At 39.9% G+C, this 7,606-nt stretch overlaps 1 non-coding gene across 1 annotated transcript; it reads right to left on the minus strand.

Moving 5' to 3' along the window:
* Positions 1 to 581: 581 nt before the first annotated feature.
* LOC137103497 (U6 spliceosomal RNA) lies at positions 582 to 682 on the minus strand. The gene has a single exon (XR_010911523.1). It is a non-coding gene; the product is annotated as a U6 spliceosomal RNA (small nuclear RNA).
* Between the last annotated feature and the right edge of the window lie 6,924 nt (positions 683 to 7,606).

Below are 7,606 nucleotides of genomic sequence, written 5' to 3' on the forward strand. Positions count from 1 at the left end.
ACTCTTAAAGCTGAAAACTCTCAAGTTTCCGTATAATAGACAAAAATCCCTCAGTGTTCCTTAGTGAAATGTAAGGAAACTGCCAATGTGTGTGATGGAGGGAAGGAAGGTGGTGATCCTTGACCACATAAAAAGGACACAGAAACCTACAGTATATGCACTTTGACATGCCTATTAAGGATCTAACAGTTTACACAAAATATGTTGCTCCTGGTTAAAGGCCACACAGCACTTCTGGTACTTGGTTGTAGAATGCGATGACCACAATTAATAGAAGGGACTGGGATCATGTATTATCAGATTAGCGAAGTAGGCTGGACAAAACCATTAAAAGATCTTCAGCCTTAAGGCTTTGGACACATGCTACTTGATCACAAATGCTCTGTTCAGATTTCGTTCAAACTCCAAACCATCCCCTCACTCTCCTTGAGTTCTCGCTCCACTGTTGAATTTCAAACATTTAAAGATAATCTTGAAATCCTGAAAATGTAGATATGAACAATTTTACCTATTTTACATTTATATTTAGTCATTTAGCAGACGCTTTTATCCAAAGCGACTTACAAGTGAGGTACAAGGCAAGAAATGTGGAAAAGCTTCACGAATTCCTTCATCCTTGCCCAAGGGCCATGCTAATCTTTTCTGTATCGTATCCAATATGTCATATGTGCTGCCTGAGCAAGCGATTAGAATATTTTGTACTAAACTGGTTTTAAAATTTGTGCTCATATACACCAGTATAAATATCCATGGTCCATCATCTGAAAATAAGATTTGAAAATGATTTTAAAATGAGAATGGGACTACTACTTGCTTATTCCATGTGTTCTGATATCTGCCTGTCTGATATTTGCCTGTCTGTCAATTCTAAAACACAATATCTTGGCACAAATGTACTTCTGGACTCATGGATTGCCTGATTAGCTTCTGGGGGTCAAAGTTCAATAGGTCAATATGTCCCCACAGCTTTCCAATTCTCCTCAATGTAGCCTCTCAGGAACATCTGAAAGTGATTTCTTAATATATGGCTCAAATGTCCACTTGGACACATAGATTAACTGATTAGAATATGAGTCAGCTTGACTGGTTGACAGAGCTGTCTGTTCAGACTCATATTCTAACCAGGAGGTTAATTCTTTAGATCTGGCACAAACATCCACTTGGAATCGTGGATTAACTGATTAGAATGTTAGTGTGGATGAGCATATTCTAATCATATTCATCTGATTAGAATATGACCAGCAGACACAATATTCTGTGAGTGTGTCCTTATCTATGCAGCTTCTCATAAACACCTGAAGGTCATTTCTTTATATCTGGCACAACTGTTCACTTGGACTCATGGATTAACTGATAAGGATAACTGGACACCCAGCTTGACTGCTTGTCAGAGGTTTACAACCACAAGCTGTTTGTTTTAGTTTAATTCCTATGATCAACAGGATGTGAAGGAATAAAATGTTGCCCCCCCTTGTTTATGGAAGCATGAACCCCATGGCTTCTCACGCGTTGGTTGTGAACTTGTGTCACTCTAAGACCTCAGAGCAATAGCAGCTACTGTTCTCTGTGTTATGTTGGTAAAATGTTAATCCGCTGATAAGAACATTGCGTTAACAGCTTTATTTGTGGCAGGGCTTGGTGGAAGTGTGTCAGCGGGTCGATTCAAATTCTTAGTTAGACATGGATCAGACCTCTCTGAACCTTCTCCTCCCCAACATGTTGACTGATTGTCCAGTGAATCCTGAGCATCTTCCTATGCATCAAGTTTTGACCCCAGCCAACCCTCAAACAGTGGCCCCAGATGCTGGAGTGTCTCTCCCGGGAGCGATCAGTTGGGGTCTCGGCTCAGTCTGTTCTGTTTTTGTCGTTCAAAAGGAGGCTCAGCTGTGGAGCCGTCTGCTGTGCACTCATGGAAAATGGACGCTGAATATTTTTCTGGCAAACAAACTCATTCAATGTTTCTCATGACAGAAAGTTGAGTTTGCATTTTACGTGGGTTCCTGCTTTTTCTAGTTAGCTAAAAGAAAATTCTTCCAAATAGTTTTTTTTTTTTTTTGAGTTTTTGTGTATATGTCCCATTTAAATTCAGTTTTATGGTTTATGCACCGCAGCCGGGATTCTTACCAGAACTAGGAAGTTCAATCACATTACACGTGTCCTGGCATCACTCCACTGGCTTCCTATATAGGTCAGATTTGATTTCAAGTTGCTTTTATTGACATGAAGAGCATAATGAGCAACACGTCAGGACCAGCAGCAGCAGCTCGTAAACCGAATGTAACAGTTATGGATAAAAAACGACCTTCTTTATTTGGTCAAATCCCGGATGGGGACATCTCCAAAATCTAGCTGTTCTTCAGGCTAAATAATCTCCAGCTGCCAATCTCAGCTGGATTGTTACTTTTCTAAGCAGACATGGGCTGGATGCTGCAGAGCGAATCAGACAGAGTGGGTTTGTGTGGGCAGGCTGTCGACCAGTCAGCCAAGCGTGTTCTTACGCGTTCACAGGCCATCGTTCATGTTTCCCTGCTGACACATTTGGATCAAGTTTGGATGAGCTCTTCACTGGCTCACAGTTGAGACTATAAAATATTTTGTAAAGTGCTGATGCTGGTCGATCAGCCACTGAAAGGGTCAAAGCCAAAGGATATTCATGCTGATGCTTTTATATATAAACCCAGATCCTTTTTTCGGTCGGTTCACTGTGCCACCAGTTAGATTCAAACCTGTTGGAGCTGCATTAGCGACTAAACACATCCTAAACATCCTCCAAAATTCAAAGTGAATGCTCTGCTGTCTTGTTTTATTTCATTCATTTTTTCTGAATTGAGCCTTTGTTTTTGACGGGATCAATTGTTACTAACAATTGAATGATTTTTCCAGTAAGATATTTTTATGCTCAGACCATTTCATAATCTGAACATTATGTGTCACAGTCTGCACGCTCTAAGGATGCCACCACTTTCAAATAAAAACGCAACTCACATGTATTTGTGAACATGGTAGCATTTTACCTGCTGTTGGCATGTTTGTATCTTCCATTGTCAGCATGTTGGCATTCTGTCCAGTGTATCTCACTGGACAGCATGTTGGCATGCTGACATTCGCATGTAGCACATTGCATTGCATCAAAAGCTGCATTATTGCAATGAAAACTTCGCAGTAAAGCCACTTTTAATGTTTGCAACAGCTAATCTAAGCTGCAACTTTATTATAATTACATGTGGAGCAAACATTTCTTGTTTGAAGGGACATGTCAGTGGTGTCCTGCCCTCATACATCAGCATTCCTCCTCCATCCTGACGTGAAATTGCCCTGAGTAGATCGACATTTGCTTGCAGGGACACATTCCAACTCAAATCGACAGAGTTTGAGACTTTAGCTACCTAGAGGGTTTTGTTCCAGGCTGACTGAAAACCTTGTCTCACAGTAAAAGAATTGATGTTTTTTTGTTGTTTTAAAGCCCTCTCTGTCGTCTATTTGGATCCACAGAGCATGAATATAAAGCAGATATATTCATGCTCAATCTGAAACTCTTCTAATGCGCCTGAAAAAAAATAGGCTTAAAGTAAGTAGGGAACATCCACACAGACAGGAAATCAAAATAAAAACAACATGACAACAGACACAAGGTCACAAGTTCAGGCACAGTTCGAGCCAAACAACAATCCAGATCGTGATCAGACGCAAAGGTTGGACCAATCAAAAATTTCCATCTCCTGCAAATTCTTCTAATTTGCATCAACAAATGTATTTTCAAAGGAATTCACTGGCACAAGGAGACACAAGTGTCTGACAAGTCGCACAATGTTTGTTTCTCCACAGTATCTGCTCACGGACTCACGCCCCCCAGGCAAATTACATGTTTTATTGAATTTGAAAGTGAAAAGCAGTAAATGGCTCTCTTCAAATTATGAACTTATGAAAACAGGAAACTAATTAGGCATTGCTTTGCATTAGTGGCACAGAAAACAGTGGACAGAAAAACAAAGAATGGATTTCACGAGATTAGTCAGAGAAGAAAAAGAAATGGAAAAGCAGCAGGTTTCTACAACAGGACAATGATCCAAAGACCTCAGTGTTGAAGGTTTTGGATGAGCCCATGGAAAAGCATAAACAGATATTAGATCTTGAAGTGATGAATGAAAGAATAAAGCTTCTACTAATTTCCAATTAAAACATGAGAACTAGGAAAACTAATTAGTATTTAAACAACACACAAGGTTGAAACACTTTTGATGTAATTCACATTCTGGTGGATTGATTTTAGAGTTTACAATTCTGAATTTTAAAAACCATTTCTCCAACGTCACACTCTGAAAAGTCCCTGAAACCAGACCATTTTGTCTTGCTGAAAACATAGAAAATATGCAGCACATGACAGGCAAAGACAAATCCAACCTGCAGCTACAACCTGACAATGAGATCAGATTAAATCTATCTTCACAGAAATGTCAGTATACACAGTAAATATACAGAAGCAGCAGCAGAGCATGTCACACTCATAAGCTCAGTTGAGTTTACAGATTCTGAACAAAAAATCATGCTTAATTTATTCACATATGATTAAAAATATTACCTGGGAGATCCCAGAGTCCTGAAGATGATTTGAGATCAGCTGATGGTCTTGTCTTACTCTTTTTGGAACTACCAAACCATTCAGTTCACTCTGGTTATTCAGAGGTGCTACAGAGTGATGCCCTTTCCTGTTAAAGAGCCAGCTCTGATTTACACACAGTGGTGAGTCTGTTTTCCACCCGATATGTTTGATTTTGGCCCATCACCAACTTTAACGACAGAATTAACAGTATTGAGCGACACATGGATCAGAGCGGATGTTTGACATTTTAACTGGAAACAGCTAAAATGAATAACTTCTTGAGTGAAGCCCTGAACTTTTCTCCAGCATCAGCATCAAGAACAAACTCAAGCAGGTTAAGTTTAATGGGGCACATTTATGTCCATCAGAGGGTGGATTTGTCCAAACCTTTGCAGAAAAGGAAAGTGGGTGGTGGACTCGTACTGGAGTGCATCATTCGAAGAATTGGTGGTTCTAACGTTTTAACCATCTTGTTCATTTTAAATAGAGTGAATTATAACCTTTCTGACAGTTTCAACCTTTATTATTTCCCATCACTTCACCAGGACTGTAGGCTCCAGGCTCAGTAAGAATGGAAGAACTATAAGTGTAATAAGAATAATTTCTATATTAATATGTGAATCATAAATAATAACCACCTGATCAGGTTGTAGTATCCAGAACTCAACTGATCTTCCTGTAAGTTTACCTTATTAATAAGCTGCTCATGATTAGTCCTGAAAAAATGAACCCCTTACCCCTCTGCTGTGATAGAACGGTTCAAAGTCAGCCTGAGCTCAGGTTCAAGTGGCTTGTATCTAACTGCTGCAGGCATTGGGAGCTGGTGATCAGTGAAAACAGACAACTCCATCAATCAAGAGGCTCACACACTTCACAGCCTTCTGATCTTAAGTAATCTGTCTGCAGAGACACTCTCCTCCACAAAGATTTATCTGCTTAAAAATGCATCATAGAGACAGGAAAGAAAATGACTGGTGCATCCGTCACTTGTTCTGTGTTTGTTTTCTCTGGAATAACTGGTACAAAAGCCAACCTCATTGTGACTGTTCAAATCAGAACAGAAACATAAAGAGTAAGACGTGTGCCGCTGCTGTCAACAACAAACAGACGTGAATGTCCCAAAGACATCGGAAGACTCGCATAACGTCACATCAGTATGACGGTACTGACGAGCAAGATGGATGGACAGGAAATTTATTTAAACATTTTTGTCCAACACGTTCAGACAAGAAATGTCATGTCAATATCATATTTACTGGGTGGATATTCATTATTTTCACTCTGCAGCTGCAGCAAAATGAGAACAGGTTTACAGGAAACACCACAGTGCACAGTTTACAGCCGAGGTTCAGTTAGTTTCTTTTAGTGTTAGCATCATGTTTGTTTAAATCATAATTCACTTGTGTTACTCAATACTAAAGTGCCTGCCTAAACAAGTACCCTACTCTAAGTACAGTAGAAGTAGCTCTTTGTATTGTTTACTTAAATTAAAGTACCAACTATATGCTCTAAACTTCAATTACAAAAGTACAAGTACTGCACTAAGAAACTATTTTAAACAGGACTGAATTCAGGTTCAGTTGCCCCTATTGGACACTCCAGGAGCATCATATAAACCCTGGTCTCCTTGGACAGGTCCTGTGTCTAGTTGTACCATCCAACACCCCGTCCACCTCCACATGAGACTTATTCACTTCATATACTATGTCATTGCATTAAGAGTCAAGTATTGCAGCGTTGGGTTCAATCACTGTTGTAAACGGGTACACTAAGCCTTACGGTGTAACGCAAAGGGACTGGACAAAGCTTTTTGAACGGGCCTGGAGACCTATAGTTCGCCATGTTTGTCCAGGTTGGAGCTTGTTTTTCACTCACGCTTTGCTGCTAAATAAACAGCTGCAGGTGACATGAATTCGAATGTTTAAGGTAACCAGTAAAAAAATGTAAAAGATGATCAGCTGGATAAGAGAACTCTAACTCTAAAGATTTTTTCTACTTTGCTCAACAAGTCTGTTTTCAGTAAGTTAGTCCTCTCCAAAGAGCAGGGGTTAATCGTTTGGTTTTTACTACACACTGAAGATATTTGAGGTTAGCTTTAAAGGATGGAAGTTCTTAGTCTGATATCAGCTTTTTACACATTGATGTGTCACTCAGTGCAGGAAATGGTACCAGTTGTATCAGATTAACCAAATTTCAAATGTAAGCACAGAGTTTTAAAGTGAATAAACATAATGTCCGGTTACAAATCCTTTGTTTTGCTACAACTGCATCAAGCCTGTGACTCACTGACATAATTAAGGTGTTTGTTTTGATGTGTGGTTTCAGGTTTTTACTGCAGCCTCCTTTAAGTGTTCGTTTCTCCCTGAAATGCGTGTTGCTGTCTGCTCTTAAAACACCTGGATCATAACACACACGTTAAAGCTCAACCATTAAACCAGCTCAGTGTGTCAGCTCGCAAGGATTTTATACATGCTTTGAGTGAGAACCATTTTTGACAACCCACAGATATTTAATCAATAAACCATTTGAAATGTGAAGAGATTTGAGAAAGATTTGTGAGGCAGAACGAACACACACCCACCCACCCACACACACACACCCACACACACAAACAGCCAACCCATTCATTGCAGCCAAAACCCAGCTCTGGATGGCGGAAGATAAACATCCACCTGGATTCTCTGCTGTCCTACATTCAGCTCCTACTTCCAATTCTACAATCTGAGAGCATAAATAATGCAGAACTCTACATGAATGGAGGAAATCGTGTGAAATCCTGTGAAAAGTGTAGTGAAGGACACTTGTGCCATTGATAGCAGTTTGTTTCTTAGCAGGGAGAGGCACTTCGTTTTCGAGGACTTCTGACTGGCAGCTGAAAACTACCCGGTGATGGGTGTGTTTGAGTTAAACAGATGATTCTGTTTTTGAAAAATGTCAAAAATAATTGGATGGTAATGAGCCTGTGGAGGACCTCTCACCATCTCTGCAGTGGTGCAGCCCTTTAGA

This window comes from Channa argus, chromosome 1 (assembly GCF_033026475.1).
Source record: "Channa argus isolate prfri chromosome 1, Channa argus male v1.0, whole genome shotgun sequence".
In the NCBI taxonomy this organism is placed as follows: domain Eukaryota; kingdom Metazoa; phylum Chordata; class Actinopteri; order Anabantiformes; family Channidae; genus Channa; species Channa argus.